At 40.3% G+C, this 21,394-nt stretch overlaps 1 long non-coding RNA gene across 1 annotated transcript; it reads right to left on the reverse strand.

The window, feature by feature from the left end:
• Positions 1–1,673: 1,673 nt before the first annotated feature.
• On the reverse strand, positions 1,674–20,969 carry LOC132342332 (uncharacterized). The gene is made up of 4 exons (XR_009490664.1): positions 17,974–20,969; positions 9,102–9,212; positions 6,219–6,323; positions 1,674–3,703 (listed from the first exon to the last, which is right to left on the reverse strand). It is a non-coding gene; the product is annotated as an uncharacterized lncRNA (long non-coding RNA).
• Between the last annotated feature and the right edge of the window lie 425 nt (positions 20,970–21,394).

The following is a 21,394-nucleotide window of genomic DNA, read 5'->3' on the forward strand; positions in this document are numbered from 1 at the left end:
CAGGCTCCTCCCTCCGTCCATGGGATTTTCCAGGCAAGAGTACTGGAGTGGGGTGCCATTGCCTTCTCCAGCTGGACTCCTTAGGGCACTCTTTTGTGGCACAAACTGGACAGTTATCTAAATTTAGGAGCATGCAAAATTGAATAGTGATTATCTTGATTATTTTTTCTCATAAGGAAATATAGTGCACTAATCAAAGGCTTATGATGTATAAAAGTTGCCCAGATTCGGTTTTCAGTATGTTTTTGTTGAGTGAAGGGATGAATGTTGAGTCTCCAAACCTCATCTACTAACTCTTAAGTTGGCTGCTAAATATTGTCCTTTTTGTTGTCATAACACTTTCCCGCCCTTCCCCTGTCCCTCAGCAAGAAGATTTCAGAATTCTTAGAGGGTAGAGAAGCAAAAGGGACTTATCCTTAAGAATTTCACTGTTGGAACTATTTTTTAACTTAATTTTTTATGATTTCAAGACTTCATGTAAAGAAGAAGCCCCTACCTCTACCCAAAATAAAGAAACTCTGGTCTGAATGGTACAGCAGTGGAGTTGGCTTGGGAAAACAGAGTAAGATTTTAGTCCAAGACTTTTCTCCATGTTACTAAGACAATATTTTAAAAATCACTCTGGATATTCATTTCTAGATCATTTCATAGGTCTTAGGCAATTAATTCTGAAGTAGGTTATATTACCATTTACAGCTATGGAAGAATTAAATGCCCAACATTAAGTACTTTGGGTTTAGAGAAGGGCCTTCAAAATACAAAATGTTATTTTTACTCTTCTACATGTATAAATGAAAAGATTAAACATCATCCCTTAAGACTTCTTATATTAAGAAGTATATTTTCAAGCATCAAATACTTCTGGAGTCTTATAAAAGGCTCCCAGATTCACTCAGCAATATTCATACACCATTTTTTTCCTCAACCAAGCACTTATTTCAAGAGGCAGTAGTGAGAATCACTCTAGAATACATTTCACCTTAACAGCAATTCACTTTTCACATCCCCCTCCCAGCTTTTAAATGTACATATGGTCTATCAAAGCACCGTGAATCAACCAGACAGCTGTCATCAGAACTAAGCCAACATAGCATCCCTTTCAGGAAGGCTTTGGAAAAAAACTTTCTTTCTGATAGTCACACTGTGTACTTGTTCTAGAAAACAGACTACTGTCAAGGTTTCAGTGAATAGTCAGATATAATATAGAGCTCTAGTCTGTTATGGGCTTGAAGTTCTGAGTCTTACTGATTTCACAATACACTGATTACCAATGAGGATAGTCTCAGTATTCCTGAAACATCAGAGAAGTCTAACATTTCTTAAATTGTGCAGCAGAAATAAACTACCTATTCTATTTTTGCTTTATTTAGTATTCAAGGAAAAAAAGCAGACTTCCTTCAATTAAGCTTTATGATAAAACATGAGAAATGAATAGGATTTGAAACAAAGCCCTAAAGTTCAAGAAACAAACTCTATTGTGAAAATTATTGAAGAATTGTTTGGTGTGTGTATGGAGTGTTTATCTATTACTTAGTCAAATACTGAAACACGGTTATGCCTCGGCTTTGTATTACATCACTGCCAGTGAAATTCACTCAAATCAGGACGAAGTTGATGATAAAGTAAACACATTTCCAAGTCATAAAATACTAAAAGCACACTACTCAGAAGGATTAAAATGAAACCTTTATATTTTTATTTCCAATTGTATAAAAATGAATGTAAGCTCCATAGGGGCAGAGACCTTGTTTTTCTTATCCACCTCTATTTTCAGAGCCTCAAATATGTCTGACACCTAGTAGTTATATAAGTGTTAAATGTCAACATGGTAGAGATGGGGAAAGTCTAGGTTTGAATCACCACTCTGACACTTTAAAGTTGAAGAACCTTGGACGAGTCACTTAAATCCTCTTGACCCTCAGTTTCTTCTTCTGTAAAAGAGGAATAATATTTTAGTCTCCATTTTTCCAGTATGTTTTTTACAAACACCACCAAGCAGTTTTCCAGTTCTCAGCAGCCACTGTCTGAGATGTCCTACAATATAATTCAATTCTGACACTGTTTAGCTGGAGATAGTGTCAGATCCCACAGGTTAAATCTCAGTCCAACAAGACTCCCCACCAACCCTCTTCAGGCACCAGTAGCAAGTACGGGTTAAATCGGATGTCCCCATGACCCCCTCTTCAGTTTGCTAGAGTGGCTAACAGAACTCAGAGAAACATTTACTTATATTTACTGGTTTGTTATAAAAGGCTCTAACTCAGAAATAGGGTAAAGTATGTAAGTTAAGTTAGTTAAGTCGCTCAGTCATGTCCAACTCTTTGCAACCCCGTGGACTGTACCCTACCAGGCTCCTCCATCCATGGGATTCTCCAGGCAAGAATACTGGAGTGGGTTGCCATTTCCTTCTCCAGGGGGATCTTCCCGACCCAGGGATCGATCCCAGGTCTCCCACATTGCAGGCAGACGCTTTAACCTCTGAGCCACCAGGGAAGCTCTCGTAAAGTATGTAGGTCTCCCGCATTGCGGGCAGACGCTTTAACCTCTGAGCCACCAGGGAAGCTCTTGTAAAGTATGTAGGTCTCCCGCATTGCGGGCAGATGCTTTAACCTCTGAGCCACCAGGGAAGCTCTCGTAAAGTATGTAGGAAGGAGGGAAAGTGTGGAGTTTCCAAGTTCTCTGTGCTCACCAACATAGAAGCTCAACTCTTGTTGTTCAAGAGTTTCTACAGAGCTTAATCTATAGCCTCCCCTACTTTCCCCTTCCCACAGGTTAGTGCCCCATCCTGAAGTTATCTAGGGACCCCACCCTGAGTCACTTCATTAGAATAAACTTTAGTGCTCAAAAGAGACTTCTACTGAAAGACAAAAGGCTCTCCTATCAGAAAACTCCCAAGAGTTTTCTTTAGATGGCTCTGTGCCAGAAACCCAGGACTAAGACCACATATATTACTATATCACACTTACAGCTCTGCTCTGAGAGTCAAATAAGATACGTATGTAAAGTTACTGTAAAAGTCTATCACATTACTTAAAAACCATTATTGTAATACTGACAATGCTATAATAAAACATTGTCTGGTAGAGATCCCTAGTTAGATACACATACACACACATATATATAAAATAGATGCTTTTTACTCATTTTTAATTATGATATTTCTGTGAGGTATGCCATCAGTATTAGTTATCCGTTGAGTAATACAGTAATTTATTGACCTTAAAAAGCCTTTATTTCCTCACAGTTTCTGTAGATCAGGAATCCAGGTGCAGTTTTAGGTTCAGACTGCTTCAGGGTCTCCCACAGCTGCAAAGAAGATAGTTGGCCAGGGCTACAGTCATTTCAAGGCTCCAATGGGGAAGGATCCACTCCAAGGCTCATTCATGTTGGTTGGATTCAGTTTTCAACAGGCTGCTGGACTGAGTGGGAGGCTACCCTCAACACCATGGCACATGGACCTCTCTGTGGCTGCTTACAACATGCCAGCTGGCATCATCAAAGTGAGCAAGTGAGAGATTACCAGTAGCACAGCAGTCACAGACTTTTATAACCTAATTTTGGAAGTGTTATTCCACCACTTTTCTTGTATTCATTAAAACAAGTCACTAGTGAACCAGGATACAGGCTTTCATGAGCTACCAAATCTGCTATTACCTTGATCTTGTACTTTCCAGCCTCCAGAAGAATTGTGAGATACAAATTTCTGTTGATTATTAAAAAAAAGAAAGTTACTAGATTTAGCCAACTTTCAAAAAGAACATTACACAAGGCATGAATACCAGGAGGCAGAGATCACCTTGAGCCATTTTAGAAGGCTACCTTCTGCAGGCTCAGAGTGTTCAAGTTGCATTCCAAATCACATCTGCCTGACTACAAACCCCATAGTGTTTCCATCTACTACTCTATCTACTATTCCCAGTGAATACATAGGAATAATACAGGGTTAGCATAAACTTGTCTAGAAATGAATCTTTCTAAAGTGTTAAAAATCTGTTCTCTAAGATAGAAAAAGTCATCTCCATCCTAATTGTTCTTCCTAGGATTATTCATCCTAATCATTTTTGTCATAATAGTATAAGTTAAACCTTTTTTCATTCTTGCCCCATGGTACCATGAACTCAAAATTTTAGTTATAAGAATTTTTATTATTTTTTTAAAAAACCTACAAAGTGTAAGTTACCTCTCAGCAAGACCATCAAAGAAAAATAATCTGGTGGACACACTAGGATTACTAGTGGACCTCTGGAGAGAGTTTCTTTCAGTTGTTATTCAGAGAGTTGTGGGAGAGGACATAGACATTTGTAAATGACATTAAAGGTGTATACAAGGGGCTCTGTAAGTTCTGAAAAGAAATACAATTAAAGAAGTAGGACTCAAAGAGGAAAAAACAGTTTTGAGTCTTGAAGCATGAGCCTGAGTTTGCAAGGTAACCAAGGCAGAGTTGTTGTTGTTTTTTTAAAAAAAGCATGACCTAAGATTTAATAAGCAGAGTTGGAATTTGGGGGATTCCCCAAAAGTCAAGAGTTCAGAAGGGGTCAGAATGGCAGAGGTAGAGTCAGACTTCAGTCTCAGAGACAAAGGATATAAGGAGTTGAGAAGTGGTGTGGGGGAATCGTAGAGCAATATCCTAGAGCAACTATAAAGGGTAACTGGGGAACGGAATTTGAAACCTTTGGTTGGGTTGGCTTCTCAGTTCATTTTCAAAGCTAAGGTTATCTTGAAATGGTATTTTCCCCTAGACTGTCACAGTGACTCCAGAAACTTGGGGCAGATAAATCAGGCAGTGTACCTCAGGTGGCTACGTCCAGGGAAGGAAACTTCATTTCACATCCACAATATCAGTCACTGATATGCAGTGTCCAAGATTGCATTTTATCCCTTCCTCACAATCATCAGAGCAAACTGATAAACAGAAACAACCTCAGGCACAGAGAACAAGGAATACGAAGATGAGAACAAAATCAAGAACCATCAAATACCCAAGGAATACCAATAAACATGAAGGGTGATACCAATCAACAAACAAAAGAACTAACACTCAAGCAGGTAGTTATTAGAATAAACAAAGGAGGATCTTGGAAACAAAAATTATTACTGTTTACTTAGTGCATACTGGGTGTGGTATCAGGCATTGTTCTCACTTTTTTTTTAATTTAGTACTTACATTGAATGTCCCCAGAGGACTATGAGAGAAATGGCATCTAACTTAGATGAAAAAGAAGTAGTTAAAGATGATTTTTTAAAAATTAAAAGATGGTCTAAACAGTAAATTGGCACTGATGAAGAGCCAAACTGAAATAATAAGCTGAAGAGTCATTCCAAAAGAACAAAGATATGAGGGAACAGTGATTTAAGAAACCTGCAAGATGAGTACTGAGATTTCAGTATTCCTCTCATAGTTCCAAAGAAGAGATAACAGAATTGTAAGGCAGCAATAACTGAAAAAATGAGAAAAATTCCTGTATGACGTACGTAGTTTAGGAGAAATGTTAATGCCATTCCTATTTTTAAAAATCAAACATTATGTAAGTGCATCTTATTTTTATTTTCCTGGTTGCATCTGAAATTTTATCACTTTTTATTATATGTCCTTCCCCACCCCAGCCCCACCCTGAATCTCACAGCTTGTGGGATCTTAATTCCCAATGTTAGTCTCTCAGTCCTGTCTGACTCTCTGCCACCCCATGGACTGTAGCCCACCAGGCTCCTCTGTCCATGGAATTCTCCAGGCAAGAATACTGGAATGGGTTGCCATTTCCTTCTCTAGGGGATCTTCCCAACCCAGGGATCGAATCCAGGTTTCCCACATTGCAGGTAGATTCTTTGCCAGCTGAGACACCAGGGAAACCCCTATTAAATGTATTTCAAAATCATATTCTATATGTTTTCATGATAATTATGCTTTATTTAGCCTTCTGTTTTGAAACAGATTTAGGTTTACTGAAATGCTGCAAAAATGGTACAAATGCCCTTCACCTAGATTCCCATAATGTTAACATATAATCATTGTACAATTATAAAAATTAATAAACTAACATTAGTACAATGCCATTAAGCAACAAATATACTTTATATGAACTAGAAGGAAAAATAAGTCACTGATGATTATTATATATAGATATATACAAAACAAAGGAAAAGGTTGCTACTACATTCTCATCTCTATAACATCTCCAGGTTCTGTTTACAGTATTCTTCCATTATCATCTATTCCATACTCATTTTGCCAGTATCCGTAGCTGGTTGACCAGGTGGTGCTAGTGGAGGTGCCAGTGCAGGTGATGCAAGAGACAAGGCTTCAATCCTTTGGTTGGAAAGATCCCCTGGAAAAGAAAATGGCAACCCACTCCAGTATTCTTGCTTGGAAAATCCCGTGGACAGAGGACTGGCAGGCTACAGCCCATGGGGTCGCAAAGAGTTGGACATAACTGAGTGACTAGGCACATACACACACATAGCTGGTGGAAATTTTCTTATGATGTGGTGATCTTCATCCCTGAGGAATGAGTCCTTGGTGGTTCTATTAATATTTGAATTGGATTGCTGTAGTCTCCTATTGACTTTTACCACTGTATATGGGCTTCCCCAGTGGCTCAGTAAAGAATCTACTTCAAATGCAGGAGACACAGGTTCAGTCCCTGGGTCGAGAAGATCCCCTGGAGAAGGAAATGGCAACTCATTCCTGTGTTCTTGCCTGGGAAATCCTATGGACAGAGAAGCCTAGCAGGCTATAGTCCATGGGGGTCGCAAAGAGTCAGACACGACTTAGTGACCAACAACATGCCAGTACTAGGAAGTGACCTGGCTTTGAGACCTTATCCTTGCTTCTGTTATGTTGTAGCAATCAGATTTCCCCTTGATAAAAAGGATAAATCATCCCAACCAAAGCTGTAAACTCTCCTCCCCTCCTTTTATTCCAATGTCAAGAAGAGTCCAAAATAATTAGCGAGGTATATAAACTTTCGATTAATTGGAACCATTATTGGATTTTTAGAGGAGAATATTCTTTCCTTGAACCTTTAAATAGGCAGAGCTCAAAGTCACAGGACTAGAAATTCACAAGACATTTTGTGAGTGGATCCATAAGTACTAATAGAGTTGTCTGTCTTGCTCCCCAGCTTGTAAATCATTGACAAAGGAGAAATTGCACTGTGTTTTGGTTGCTAGTCGGAGACGGCGATGGCACCCCACTCCAGTACTCTTGCCTGGAAAATCGGTCATAACACATAATGCTGTGGGACAAGTGTTGGCAAATTTTTTCCTGTAAAAGGCCAGATAGTAAATAATCCAGGCTTTAGCCTTAAGCACCACATATGGGATCTGTCATATTCTTTGGTTTTGCTTACAACCCTTAAAAAGTTTAAAAAAAAAAAAAAAGCCATTCTTAAAGGCTGTAAAAAAACAGGATGTGGGCCAGGTTTGACCCTTAGACTATTAATATAATTTGCTAATCCCTGCTGTAGGACACTCCAGTGTTCTTGCCTGGAGAATCCCAGGGACAGAGGAGCCTTGTGGGCTGCCGTCTATGGGGTCACACAGAGTCGGACACGACTGAAGCAACTTAGCAGCAGCAGCAGCAGCTGTAGGACAACAACCTAATTTTGCAAAGTATCCCGCTCCCTGCTGGTGCTAGAACTGAGTCTTCCAAAGACCTTTGAAGAGTTGTAAAGGCCTGCTGCTTCTGGATGATGGGGATATACAGTAAAATCAGTGAGTCCTGTGTGCATAGTATTCTGGGTCACCATTAACAGATTAACACCATTGTTCAATAATCCCTTAAAGGTCAAGGTGGTTCTCTCCTCCCCTCAACCCTTGTGCACAGTTTTATGCTAGCAAATAGCTATATATCCCTTTGGGGGAAAGACTGAGAGAAAGATTTATACATCATACTTTTGATGTTATACTGATAACAAGGTCCTTTCTCAGAGGTGCCTATCACACTGTGTATTCAAGCCTCCAGGTCTGTGAATTTCCCAGGACTAGGAAATGGGTCAGGGCTATTACTCTTATGGTATCTCTAGTCAGACCTCTGTCTTCTCAGCCTAGAATTCTTTGATTGCACAAACATTTAAGTCTTTAGGGATCTACTTGTGTATTTTGGTACTGGAAATTATATGATCAGTTAAGCACCACCAAAGATTTCTGTAGACCAATGCTTTCAGTTATTCCTCTGTTACTACTTTGTATTGGTGAGTGTTACTGCCGTGTTTATGGTGGTTATGTTCTGCTCTCTGACCTCTGCCACCTCAGGATCTCTCACCTTCACTGAAATTAGAAAACCCATTTCAGTGGCATTTCAATGACACACATCCAGCCCTTATTCCCAGACGACAGGCATTACAGTTATATGCAGGGATCCTAGTGCTGTTGTCACCAAAGTATTTCTTCATTCTTGGGTGAAGAGAGTGTGTGCTCTAAGCTCTTTTGATCTAATACAAATAACAGCTCTCTTCAGTGTTGCTTTCTTCACAAAACTTTGAAGCTTGTCTTCAACATTGAATCAAGAAATTTATGGCAACACTACTTTATTTAGTTTCAGTCACCAGTCTAGTTTTTAATTAACCAACTGAGCATAACCAGAACCACTCCTACATACCCAAACTAGTACTTTGACTACAAAATCTCTGGTAACTGTTCTCAGATCAATAAATTCTTCTTTCCTTGGTCTTGAATCTTCATAATCTGTTCTACACATACTCCCCACCTTTTTGCTAATGCAGTTTAGCAAATCTTGCCATTCTTGGATGTAATCCTTCTCTTCCTAGATTTACTTTGTAATTGATCCCCTAGAGCACACTAGGGTCTGACTCTGTTTATAAGTTTGGAGTTAGTGAGAGGTTACAGAATAGAAAAGAGGGGAATTGAGAATTGACATCACTGTGCAAGATGAGGTCTATATTATCTATTACTGTATAACAAATTTCCCAAAATTTTGCAACTAAAAATTATAAGCATTTCACACAGTTTCTATAGGTCAGGAATCTGGAAATGGCATAGCTGGGAGGTTCTATCTCAGGTTGTCTCATGAGGTTACTGTCAAGATGTCAGATGAGGCTCCAGTATTCTGAAAGATCTGCTTCCATTCCCATTTACTTGCATACCTGGCAAGTTAATGCTGGTTGTTGGCAGGAGAACTCAGTTCCTCACCATGTGGACTTCTCTGTAATTCTGCTTGAGTGTCCTCACAGCATAGCATCTAGGTTTCCTCAAATCTACGAGGGAACAAAGTAGAAAATGTAAAATCTCTTATGACCCAGCCTCAGAAGTCACACACCATCAATTCTACAATATCCTATTACTTGTAGGAGACTGGTTACCATACGGTCTTGGTAGTGTTTTCAAGAAAGGTAAGACCAGCCTCATCAGGGCAAGAAGGGAGCTGCCTCTGCAGGCAGGGAAACATTCCAGAGTTTGGCAACATACGGTAGCATTTTTGGAATACAACACTTTTCTAGTCAGTACCCTACCTAACTCTGTCAGTACCCTAACAGAGATCAAATGAAGCTGTTAATTCTACCTCTGTTGTAATTCAGCATTTTACTGAAAAAGATTCTGTTTGTAATATTTGGTGTGTTAGACCTGTGGCTATAAGAGATAAGGAATGTTTTTAGGACAGTCATAGAAAAACCCTGGTTTTTTAAACATATCTTGAGCTAAAAATTGAAATCTAGAGCCTATAATTTTCTTTAACTTTTCTAGCACAGATAGGAGCAGCTGACACTATCCCTGCCCTTGTATTCCTTGAGCCTTCCATAATGGTCTAGTACAACAGCCAGCTGGTCCACCAAAGACTTGCCTTTAATAGGTACTTCATTCCAGATGACCCAAGATGGTAACTTTCTTAAAGCAAAAATGTAATATGTTTTCTCACGTAACTGAAAAGTCTCTGGATAGACCTGAATCCAGGTACTCAAGTCTCATCAATAAGACTCCATCCTTTGCCATCTCCTGGCTCCACCTTTCTCTGTTGTCTTTATTCCCAGAGAAACTCTCCATGCTATGGCAGAAATGGTCTCTCACTTAACATGTTAGTAACTTAGCAATCCATAGATGATAATTTTTTATTGTGGCCACTCCATGTGGCATGTGGGATCTTAATTCCTCGACCAGAGATTGAATCCATGCCCTCTTCAGTGGAAGCATGAAGTTTTAACCACTGGACCTCCAGGGAAGTCCCCATAGATGATTTAAATAACTATTTCTCCATTAAATGTAATGGATTAACAATGTCCACTAATAGTAACCAGATCCTCACTGCCTTCAGATACATCAAATCAGATAATAATGCTCACATTCCCATTTCCTGGAAATTCAGTTGTTTACAACTTTTCTTAGTGCTCATCAAACAGTGTTCAGTTGCATAATATAGAATCCAGCCTAGTATAGGCAAAATGAGATTTAAACAAGAAATCAAGTACTTACAAAATTGCTGAAAGGACTGGAGGGGCAAACTCTAGAGCCAACTCCTTGAAACAACCTCCAGCTCTCATAACCACTTTATTTCCACCATGATTAGAAATGTTCCCGCTAACACTGCTGTGGGCAACTGTTGCCACCAATGCTCAACACAGAACTGCACTACCTCTGCTGACGCCTATGCTGCTGCTACTCTTTTAGGAAAATTGCTAGCTCCAGAATCACACATACCACCTCTGTCAGATCTGCACAAGCAAATTAGATCCCATGTATCTTTCTGTGTCCTCACATGGTTCAGTTCTGAATTCATCTCTCACATGATAACATCAAACAGAATCATATCAGGAATCTTAACTGAAAGACTCTAGGAAATGCCCATTATCAGCTATGCAGCTTTTTCAGATTAGGAAGTGATTTTGGGGAAGTAATTAGAATCTAATTTTTCAGATTCAGTTCAGTTCAGTTCAGTCGCTCAGTCGTGTCCGACTCTTTGCGACCCCATGAATTTCAGCACGCCAGGACTCCCTGTCCATCACCAACTCCCGGAGTTCACCCAGACTCCCATCCATCGAGTCAGTGATGCCATCCAGCCATCTCATCCTCTGTCGTCCCCTTCTCCTGCCCCCAATCCCTCCCAGCATAAGAGTCTTTTCCAATGAGTCAACTCTTTGCATGAGGTGGCCAAAGTACTGGAGTTTCAGCTTTAGCATCATTCCTTCCAAAGAACACCCAGGACTGATCTCCTTTAGAATGGACTGGTTGGATCTCCTTGCAGTCCAAGGGACTCTCAAGAGTCTTCTCCAACACCACAGTTCAAAAGCATCAATTCTTTTGTGCTCAGCTTTCTTCCCAGTCCAACTCTCACATCCATACATGACTACTGGAAAAGCCGTAACCTAGATAGACGGACCTTTGTTGGCAAAGTCATGTCTCTGCTTTTGAATATGCTATCTAGGTTGGTCATAACTTTCCTTCCAAGGAGTAAGCGTCTTTTAATTTCATGGCTGCAATCACCATCTGCAGTGATTTTGGAGCCCAGAAAAATAAAGTCTGACACTGTTTCCACTGTTTCCCCATCTATTTCCCATGAAGTGATGGGACCAGATGCCATGATCTTCTTTTTCTGAATGTTGAGCTTTAAGCCAACTTTTTCACTCTCTACTTTCACTTTCATCAAGAGGCTTTTTAGTTCCTCTTCACTTTCTGCCATAAGGGTGGTGTCATCTGCATGGATTAGGAGCATCAAACTACAGCTTCCATAGCATTTTGTGTATATCAAATAGTATTAATCTGTAGAATTGTCTGTTATGTCTGCTATATTTGATTGAGAGTTCTTTAAGAATAGACATTAAGTTTTATTCATATTTAGGTACCCAGCATTAATCATTGCCTCTCTTAAATATAATCTCACAATTAAATACACTACTGTCTTACAGAATGAAAAAGTTGGCTTAAAGCTCAACATTCAGAAAACTAAGATCATGGCATCTGGTCCCATCACTTCATGGGAAATAGATGGGGAAACAGTGGAAACAGTGTCAGACTTCATTTTTCTGGGCTCCAAAATCACTGCAGATGGTGACTGCAGCCATGAAATCAAAAGACGCTTACTCCGTGGAAGGAAAGTTATGACCAACCTAGATAGCATATTCAAAAGCAGAGACATGACTTTGCCAACAAAGGTCCGTCTAATCAAGGCTATGGTTTTTCCTGTGGTCATGTATGGATGTGAGAGTTGGACTGTGAAGAAAGCTGAGCGCCAAAGAATTGATGTTTTTGAACTGTGGTGTTGGAGAAGACTCTTGGGAGCCCCTTGGACTGCAAGGAGATCCAACCAGTCCATTCTGAAGGAGATCAGCCCTGGGATTTCTTTGGAAGGAATGACGCTAAAGCTGAAACTCCAGTACTTTGGCCACCTCATGCAAAGAGTTGACTCATTGGAAAAGACTCTGACGCTGGGAGGGATTGGGGGCAGGAGGAGAAGGGGACGACAGAGGATGAGATGGCTGGATGGCATCACTGACTCGATGGACGTGAGTCTGGGTGAACTCCGGGAGTTGGTGATGGACAGGGAGGCCTGGCGTGCTGCGATTCATGGGGTCGCAAAGAGTTGGACACGACTGAGCGACTGATCTGATCTGATCTGATCTTACAGAATTTTTTGAAATATTTGTTAACAACCTCTGTATGTTCAAGTAAAGACTTGCCCTACACAATCCCTTTTTCAGGCAGAGTCTACTTATTTCCTCCACCGTTGTGGTCAGTAATTCTTGTTCGACTCTGTGACCCAATGGACTGCAGCACACCAGGCTTCCCTGTCCTTCACTATTTTCCAGAGTTTGCTCAAATTCATGTCCATTGAGTCAGTGATGCCATCCAACTCATCTCATCCTCTGTCACCCCCTTCTTGCCCTCAATCTTTCCCAGCACCAGGGTCTATTCCAATCAGTCGTCTCTTCACAACAGGTGACCAAAGTATTAGAGCTTTAGCATCAATCCTTCCAGTGAATATTCATGGTTGATTTCCTTTCGATTGACTGATTTGATCTCCTTGCTGTCCAAAGGACTCTCAAGAGTCTTCTCCAGCACCACAATTCAAAAGCATCCATTCTTCAGCACTCAGTCTTTCTTATGGTCCAACTCTCACATTGATACATGACTACTGGAAAAACTATAGCTTTGACTAGACAGACTTTTGTTGGCAAAGTGACATCTCTGCTTTTTAATAGGCTGTCTAGGTTTTTCATAGCTTTCCTTCTGACCCAGGGATCAAACCTACATCTCTTGCATCTCCTGAATTGGAAGGTGGGTTCTTTACCACTGTGCCACCTGGGAAGCCCCCTCCTCCACCCTAACCCCTACTGAAACTGAAATTTCCTTCACATCATTTCCTGTCTTAGCACAGCTTGGAGTACAGCATAGTAATTAGAAAGGTCAAGGTATTGGGAGGTCAGAAAATTTGGGTTTAAATTTGGGTTTGTTCACTTAATAACTCCACTTAGACTTAACTCTACAGTGACAATAGTAATACTTACCTCACAGTATTGTTGCCAGGATTAAGTGAGATAATGTTGTAAAGTACCAAGCATATAGTACACACTTCATAAGTAGTATGCAATGCTATTAAAATGTTTTCTCTTACCTTTTACATGTAACTTCGGAGTTGGAAGGAACATGTCCCTAATAACCATGGATAAGCCCAAAGCTAAAAGAAGTGAAGTTTTACATCTGTTTCGGCCTATCCCACTGTTCATGACTTGACCCACTCATCTCCAATGTGTTGACATAACTGTATCTTAGATCCCTCATGAATACTTCTTTGAGTAGATTTTTATCTTCACTTTGATTGAGACTTATTATGGAATTGTCTTCCCCATTCAAATGATCCACAAATAGCTGTCTAGTCCTGATCATTGGACATTTAGTCTCAAGGACAACTCATCCCATATGTCTCATTCTGAAAGGGAATTTTTTTGTCTGACATTCTGGAGTCCAGCAGTGCCCTCCCACCCCTGCTTTCTAGATACCAGAGTAAAACATTTGATGCCAACTATTTTTCTCATCATAACTGTAGATCCACCCATTTTTGAATACTGAATCTTCCTTGTATTGCCAAACCTCCCTTTACCATTAGCTAGGCTTAACATGGTGGCAGGTCTAACGCAATCGTTTTCAACTGGAGGGTGATTTTTGCCTCCCAGGGGACATTTGGTAATGCCACGAGACATTCTTGGTTGTCACAACCTGGGGGAATTTTGCTGCTGGATCTAGTGGGTAGGAGCCAGGGATGCTGTTAAACATCCTACACTGCACAGGACAGCCTCCTACAACAAAGAATTATTTGACCCAAAATGTCAGTGGTGTTAAGGTTGATAAATCCTGGTCTAGTTTTAGTCCCTGGTCTTATACACCAAACTTTGTCTTGGAGTGTCGAAACTCACCCAGAAGTTCTAAACTAGGACATCTTTATCATGTCAGCACTTATCATTCCTACCCATAGCAACTTCCTCCTCTGCCTTCTGTAAGGCTTTATTCATTTATAGTCTCTTTAATATGCTGCTTTTATTTCTTCTGTCTTTATACATTGTCTCTCCAAACAGGCTGTAAGCTCTTAAGGACAATAGCCCCATCTCCTAGTTTTTTTTAATCTGTTAAAAACCCAGTTTTAATAATTCATTAAAAAAACAGTTTTAATTAATCCATTAAAAAAATTAAAGATCCTGGATTCAGAACAAATCTTTCAGAATAATCCCACTCTCTGGACAAAGGTCCAGAAAGAAGAGGATCCTTACTTAATTGAAACATTTAACCCACTGAAGTTAAGCAAATAAAATCTCCTTGGCTTTATGGACCTCCGTCTATTCCTACCCATTCCTGAGAGTTCTTGGTTTTTATCTTGGCTTTTGATTTCTTTCCTCTGAGAATTTCTCTTCTGCTTATGTGTAATTGCTCCTTTCACTAATACCCATAGCAATTTGTATTTCCTCTTTTATAACATATCACATTTGAATTTTTAGTCTTTCTTCCCCACTACTTGAAGACAGAGACAGTTTCTGCCTTCTTCATTACTAAATCCTAGCACCTTAGCACAATGTCTGATACATAGTAGATAATTTCCCTTGTTAGTGCATATGAGAATTTTGTTTTCAAAGTGAGTTTTATTAAAAATAAAACACATTGGATTCCAAAAGGAAGTTCAACAAAGAAATTACAAAAAGAAAAATTCAAATTTAGAAAGTATAGTCTTCTGTTCTAACACAGACTGATTGATGCCCAGGCTCATGAGATTGGTACCACAGCCTGCCTGAAGGTGCCACTCACCTAGAGTGACTCCTAGGTGCCATACACTTCTTTTGTATTCTTCCTTCCTTGAGGTCTCAGATATGTAAGCCAAGGGGAATATTGCACATAAATGGGATAACAGGGCTTTTTTATTTTTTGGATGAAGTACTGCCCTTTTCACCTGGTGCCTATCAGCAGTTGATTATCTGTTCATCTGCATGTAGCAGTTTGACCAAGGGTGGTGGCAGTCCTCTTCAGTCAATGAAGAACAAAAATCATGTATTATGCTTGTTTCCCCAGGGTCACTTCGTCCTAATTGTCTCCCTTGGAAATTTTGTTACGCTGCATAAAATTAAAAACTCCAAGTCAAGCTAAATTTTATATATCATTGAGAGAGATTTTTTTTTTAACATGTTCATTATTACTTGTTAGTATTTATGTTGTTCCTCTGATCAGAAGAAACAAGACTTTTGGGGAGCAGAATTTGAGGGGTGGAGTTAAGGGGAAGCTTTAAAAATCCCTGAATTCCACATGCTGCCACTACACTGGACTCATCAACTTCTGAGTTTTGGCTTCCTGGATCCATCTGCCCCTCCCCATGCCAGTTTTTGTCCTCGGCTTTTGATCTCTCTCTCTCTCCTTTTGCAATTTCTGCACAATATAAAGGTGCTCAGACAAGGGGTCAAGGTCTTTTGAAATCCACTGCTCCACTATGCACTAACCTAGCTGTTGATATGAGTGACTGTGTTTGTCCCATTCTAAGCTTGCAGAGGCCCTTCCTCATTCCCAAGGCTTACTATCAGCCAACTCCTGTTATCTACAGTAATTCCCCAACCTAGTGGCACACTTCTACTTCTTGGTTCTTAGGTCAGGCAGGTATCCAGCTATGGTTTAATTTAACATGGAGTTAGCCTGGGGCTCTTTCCTCATTGACCCGAGGCAGCATTAAATAATGGTACATTAAATAATGGTTCTTTTAGACTCTAGAACCCACAGAGCCTAGTCTCAAATCCTGGTTCTGCCACATACTCATCTCTCTGTGCTTCAACTTCCTTGTCTGGGAAAGACAGAACATTATCAACCACCTCCTAAAGGTGGGTACACACAATTAAAACATTTAGAACACACTTTGCAACATAGTAAGCACTTAGTAAGTTTAGTGAAAGTAACTCAGTCCTGTCAGGACTCTTGCCACCCCCGCAAGGTTCCTCTGTCCATGGGATTCTCCAGGCAAGAATACTGGAGTGGGTTGCCATTTCCTTCTCCACGGGATCTTCCCGATCCAGGAATCGAGCCCATGTCTCCTGCATTGTAGGCAGGTTCTTTACTGACTGAGCTAGGAGGGAAGCCCTAGGCACTTAGTGTTTGTTAACAATTATTACTGTGAGTTGGCCCATGACCTTACCTGAGGGAGGTCCCCATTACTGCTACCAAACTAACAATTCAGCAGATGTTTCTTCAGTGGTCATAGTGTACCAGCCACTGTGCTAGGACAAATGTAGAGACAGACTAGAAACTAATGCTGCCTCTGTTTCTCATGAGCTACTTTTGATCTATAGATGGTAATAATGGCAAAGGAATAGATGGTCCTTCACTGTTGTCACCATTGACTCTTGAATCCAAGAAAGAATGTTTACCCTTTGACTTCTAATATTATCCTATACGAATCTGTTTTTTTTCTGAGAAAATACAGATTCGTGGTCATCAATCACGATCTTCCTTTTCTCCCCCTCAAATTTGCCAGGGATTGTCAAGATTATATCTTTTCCTATTTTCCTATAATTAAAAAACAAAACAAAAACGTTTGTGTCTTTTCCAAATTCTTCGCTCTCCAAATTTCTAGAAATTGTAACTTTGGAACTTGAAATTACTTTGGTCCTATTTCCCCCTCTGGCATTGATGTGGTGGTTTGTCAGTATGTGTGTATTTGCCCTTTGGCTCTAATGAGATGTGGAAAGGTGAGCTGTAATCAGAAAAGTATGAGTGAATTTACCATTGCATACACAGTATATACTTATCTAAGTGTCTTTCTTAGCAGTTGTTTCCCAAACCCAGCTGAATTTTATCTCTGACTTGCAATCATAGTGAAATAATGCAGAAAGGAGACAAAATTTTTCAAATGTTCTGTCCAGAAAATAACAAGAACTTTTTAAAAACAAAATAATGAAGTTCTAGTATAAATAATGCTTGAGAGAAAAAAAGGGGGTATTAAAAAAGATATGTGGGAGACCTGGGTTCAATCCCTGGGTCAGAAAGATCCCCTAGAGGAGGGCATGGCAATCCACTCCTGTATTCTTGCCTGGAGAATCCCCATGGACAGAGGAGCCTGGCGGGCTACAGTCCATGGGGTCGCAAAGAGTTGGACATGACTGAATGAATAAGTCGTGAATTAATTAAAAATAAAGAACAATCCTTTGTTCTGCTTTATCACTCTTCACCCAAAACCAAGACATTTTGTTGATTGGTATGCTCTGATAGATACTCTGTCTTCTAAGGGGAGGAGGAGTCATAGACAGCTTCTGTGCTCAGCAGTAGGAATATGAAAATGGAGATGTGTGGTGCTCTGGGACAAAGATTAAAGTCTCTGAGGTAGCACTGGGTAACTGTGGATCAGCCCTGGTTCACCATGATATCTTTGCCTTCTGTTTTGAGTTCCTTGGTGATTCAGAAATATTCTCTCTCTCTCTCTCTCTCTACCCTTTATCTAATCAGCCACAATAAATTGTAACTGTCAACCAGAGAACAATATATTTATAGCCAAGGAAAGGTAAGTACTTGGTGCAGTAGCAACGAAAATTCATTTTGCTATGTGTAGGTCTGTCACACCATCTTCAAATTTCTTTCCCTTTTAGAATCGGCTCACTCTTTTCTCTCTATAAAGTAAATCATTATTTGCCAATGAGACCATATTATTTTTAGTAAGTCATGAATATTTCAATAGTCTTTAGAAACACAAAAATCATCCTACCAAAAGTATTATTAGAATGGCTACTATACTTGAGGCTATATAAGCCAGAGCAATCAGATATAATGAATTTATAAATTGGATGGTAAAAGTGAACACTCTTCTGGATTCCAGTTCCCAGTCCAGGGAACATAGGAGGCAAACAAATTTAAAAGAAGGGAAAGTACATGGTCAGGAAACTGGTTTCTAGATCCTGTCCTGTGCAACTTCAGGAGAATGGTGATACTTTTACCAACTACTTACCATGCCCGCTCAAAGATATCATGATCTGACATGGGAAAGTGCTTTGGACTTTTCAGAAAAACAGTGCTACGAAACTTTGAAACATTATTATCATTAGGATTATTATTGTCATCATTCTTATATTTGGTACTTACCATTATTGATGCTTCTTTCATCAGTTCAGTTCAGTTCAGTTCAGTGGCTCAGTCATGTCCGACTCTTTGTGACCCCATGAATCACACCACACCTGGCCTCTCTGTGCATCACCAACTCCCGGAGTTCACTCAGACTCACGTCCATCGAGTCAGTGATGCCATCCAGCCATCTCATCCTCTGTCGTCCCCTTCTCCTCCTGCCCCCAATCCCTCCCAGCATAAGACTCTTTTCCAATGAGTCAACTCTTCACATGAGGTGGCCAAAGTACTGGAGTTTCAGCTTTAGCATCATTCCTTCCAAAGAAATCCCAGGGCTGATCTCCTTCAGAATGGACTGGTTGGATCTCCTTGCAGTCCAAGGGACTCTCAAGAGTCTTCTCCAACACCACAGTTTAAAAGCATCAATTCTTCAGCGCTCAGCCTTCTACACAGTCCAACTCTCACATCCATACATGACCACTAGAAAAACCATAGCCTTGACTAGACGGACCTTTGTTGGCAAAGTCATGTCTCTGCTTTTGAATATGCTATCTATGTTGGTCATAACTTTCCTTCCAAGGAGTAAGTGTCTTTTAATTTCATGGCTGCAGTCACCATCTGCAGTGATTTTGGAGCCCAGAAAAATGAAGTCTGACACTGTTTCCACTGTTTCCCCATCTATTTCCCATGAAGTGATGGGACCAGATGCCATGATCTTCATTTTCTGAATGTTGAGTTTTAAGCCAACTTTTTCATTCTCCTCTTTCACCTTCATCAAGAGTCTTTTTAGTTCCTCTTCACTTTCTGCCATAAGGATGGTGTCATCTGCATATCTGAGGTTATCGATATTTCTCCCAGCAATCTTGATTCCAGCTTGTGCTTCTTCCAGCCTAGCATTTCCCATGATGTACTCTGCATGTAAGTTAAATAAGCAGGGTGACAATATACAACCTTCATGAACTCCTTTTCCTATTTGGAACCAGTCTGTTGTTCCATGTCCAGTTCTAACTGTTGCTTCCTGACCTGCATACAGATTTCTCAAGAAGCAGGTGACGTGGTCTGGTATTCCCATCTCTTTCAAAATTTTCCACAGTTTATTGTGATGCACACAGTCAAGGCTTTTGCATAGTCAATAAAGCAGAAATAGATGTTTTTCTGGAACTCTCTTGCTTTTTTGATGATCCAGCGAATGTTGGCAATTTGGTCTCTGGTTCCTCTGCCTTTTCTAAAACCAGCTTGAACATATGGAAGTTCACAGTTCACGTATTGCTGAAGCCTGATTTTGAGAATTTTGAGCATTACTTTACTAGCGTGTGAGATGAGGGCAATTGTGCGGTAGTTTGAGCATTCTTTGGCATTGCCTTTCTTTGGGATTGGAATGAAAACTGACCTTTTCCAGTCCTGTGGCCACTGCTGAGTTTTCCAAATTTGCTGGCATATTGAGTGCAGCACTTACACAGCATCATCTTTCAGGATTTGAAATAGCTCAACTGGAATTCCATCACCTCCACAGGCTTTGTTCGTAGTGATGCTTTCTAAGGCCCACTTAACTTCACATTCCAGGATGTCTGGCTCTAGGTGAGTGATCACACCATCGTGATTATCTGGGTGATGAAGATCTTTTTTGTACAGTTCTTCTGTGTATTCTTGCCACCTCTTCTTAATATCTTCTGCTTCTGTTAGGTCCATACCATGTCTGTCCTTTATCGAGCCCATCTTTGCATGAAATGTTCCCTTGGGATCTCTAATTTTCTTGAAGAAATCTCTAGTCTTTCCCATTCTGTTGTTTTCCTCTATTTCTTTGCATTGATCGCTGAGGAACGCTTTCTTATCTCTCCTTGCTATGCTTTGGAACTCTGCATTCAGATGCTTATAGCTTTCTTTTTCTCCTTTGCTTTTCGCTTCTCTTCTTTTCACAGCTATTTGTAAGGCCTCCCCAGACAGCCATTTTGCTTTTTTGCATTTCTTTTCCATGGGGATGGTCTTGATCCCTGTCTCCTGTACAAGTCACGAACCTCCGTCCATAGTTCATCAGGCACTCTATCAGATCTAGTCCCTTAAATCTATTTCTCACTTCCACTGTACAATCATAAGGGATTTGATTTAGGTCATACCTGAATGGTCTAGTGGTTTTCCCTATTGTCTTCAATATAAGTCTGAATTTGGCAATAAGGAATTCATGATCTGAGCCACAGTCAGCTCCTGGTCTTATTTTTGTTGACTGTATAGAGCTTCTCCATCTTTGGCTGCAATGAATATAATCAATCTGATTTCAGTGTTGACCATATGGTAATGTCCACGTGTAGAGTCTTCTCTTGTGTTGCTGGAAGACGGTGTTTGCTATGAGCAGTGCATTTTCTTGGCAAAACTCTATTGGTCTTTGCCCTGCTTCATTCTGTATTCCAAGGCCAAATTTGCCTGTTACTCCAGGTGTTTCTTGACTTCCTACTTTTGCATTCCAGTCCCCTATAATGAAAAAGACATCTTTTTGGGGTGTTAGTTCTAAAACGTCTTGTAGGTCTTCATAGAACCGTTCAACTTCATCTTCTTCAGCGTTACTGGTTGGGGCATAGACTTGGATTACTGTGATATTGAATGTTTTGTGTTGGAAACAAACAGAGATCATTCTGTCGTTTTTGAGATTGCATCCAAGTACTGCAGTGTTCTTGCCTTGAGAATCCCAGGGATGGGGGAGCCTGGTGGGCTGCTGTCTATGGGGTCGCACAGAGTCGGACATGACTAAAGCGACTTAGCAGCAGCAGCAGCACTGCATTTCAAACTCTTTTGTTGACCATGATGGCTACTCATTTCTTCTGAGGGATTCCTGCCCGCTGTAGTAGATATAATGGTCATCTGAGTTAAGTGCACCCATCCC

The sequence above is a fragment of the Bos taurus genome, chromosome 15, assembly GCF_002263795.3.
Source record: "Bos taurus isolate L1 Dominette 01449 registration number 42190680 breed Hereford chromosome 15, ARS-UCD2.0, whole genome shotgun sequence".
In the NCBI taxonomy this organism is placed as follows: Eukaryota; Metazoa; Chordata; class Mammalia; order Artiodactyla; family Bovidae; genus Bos; species Bos taurus.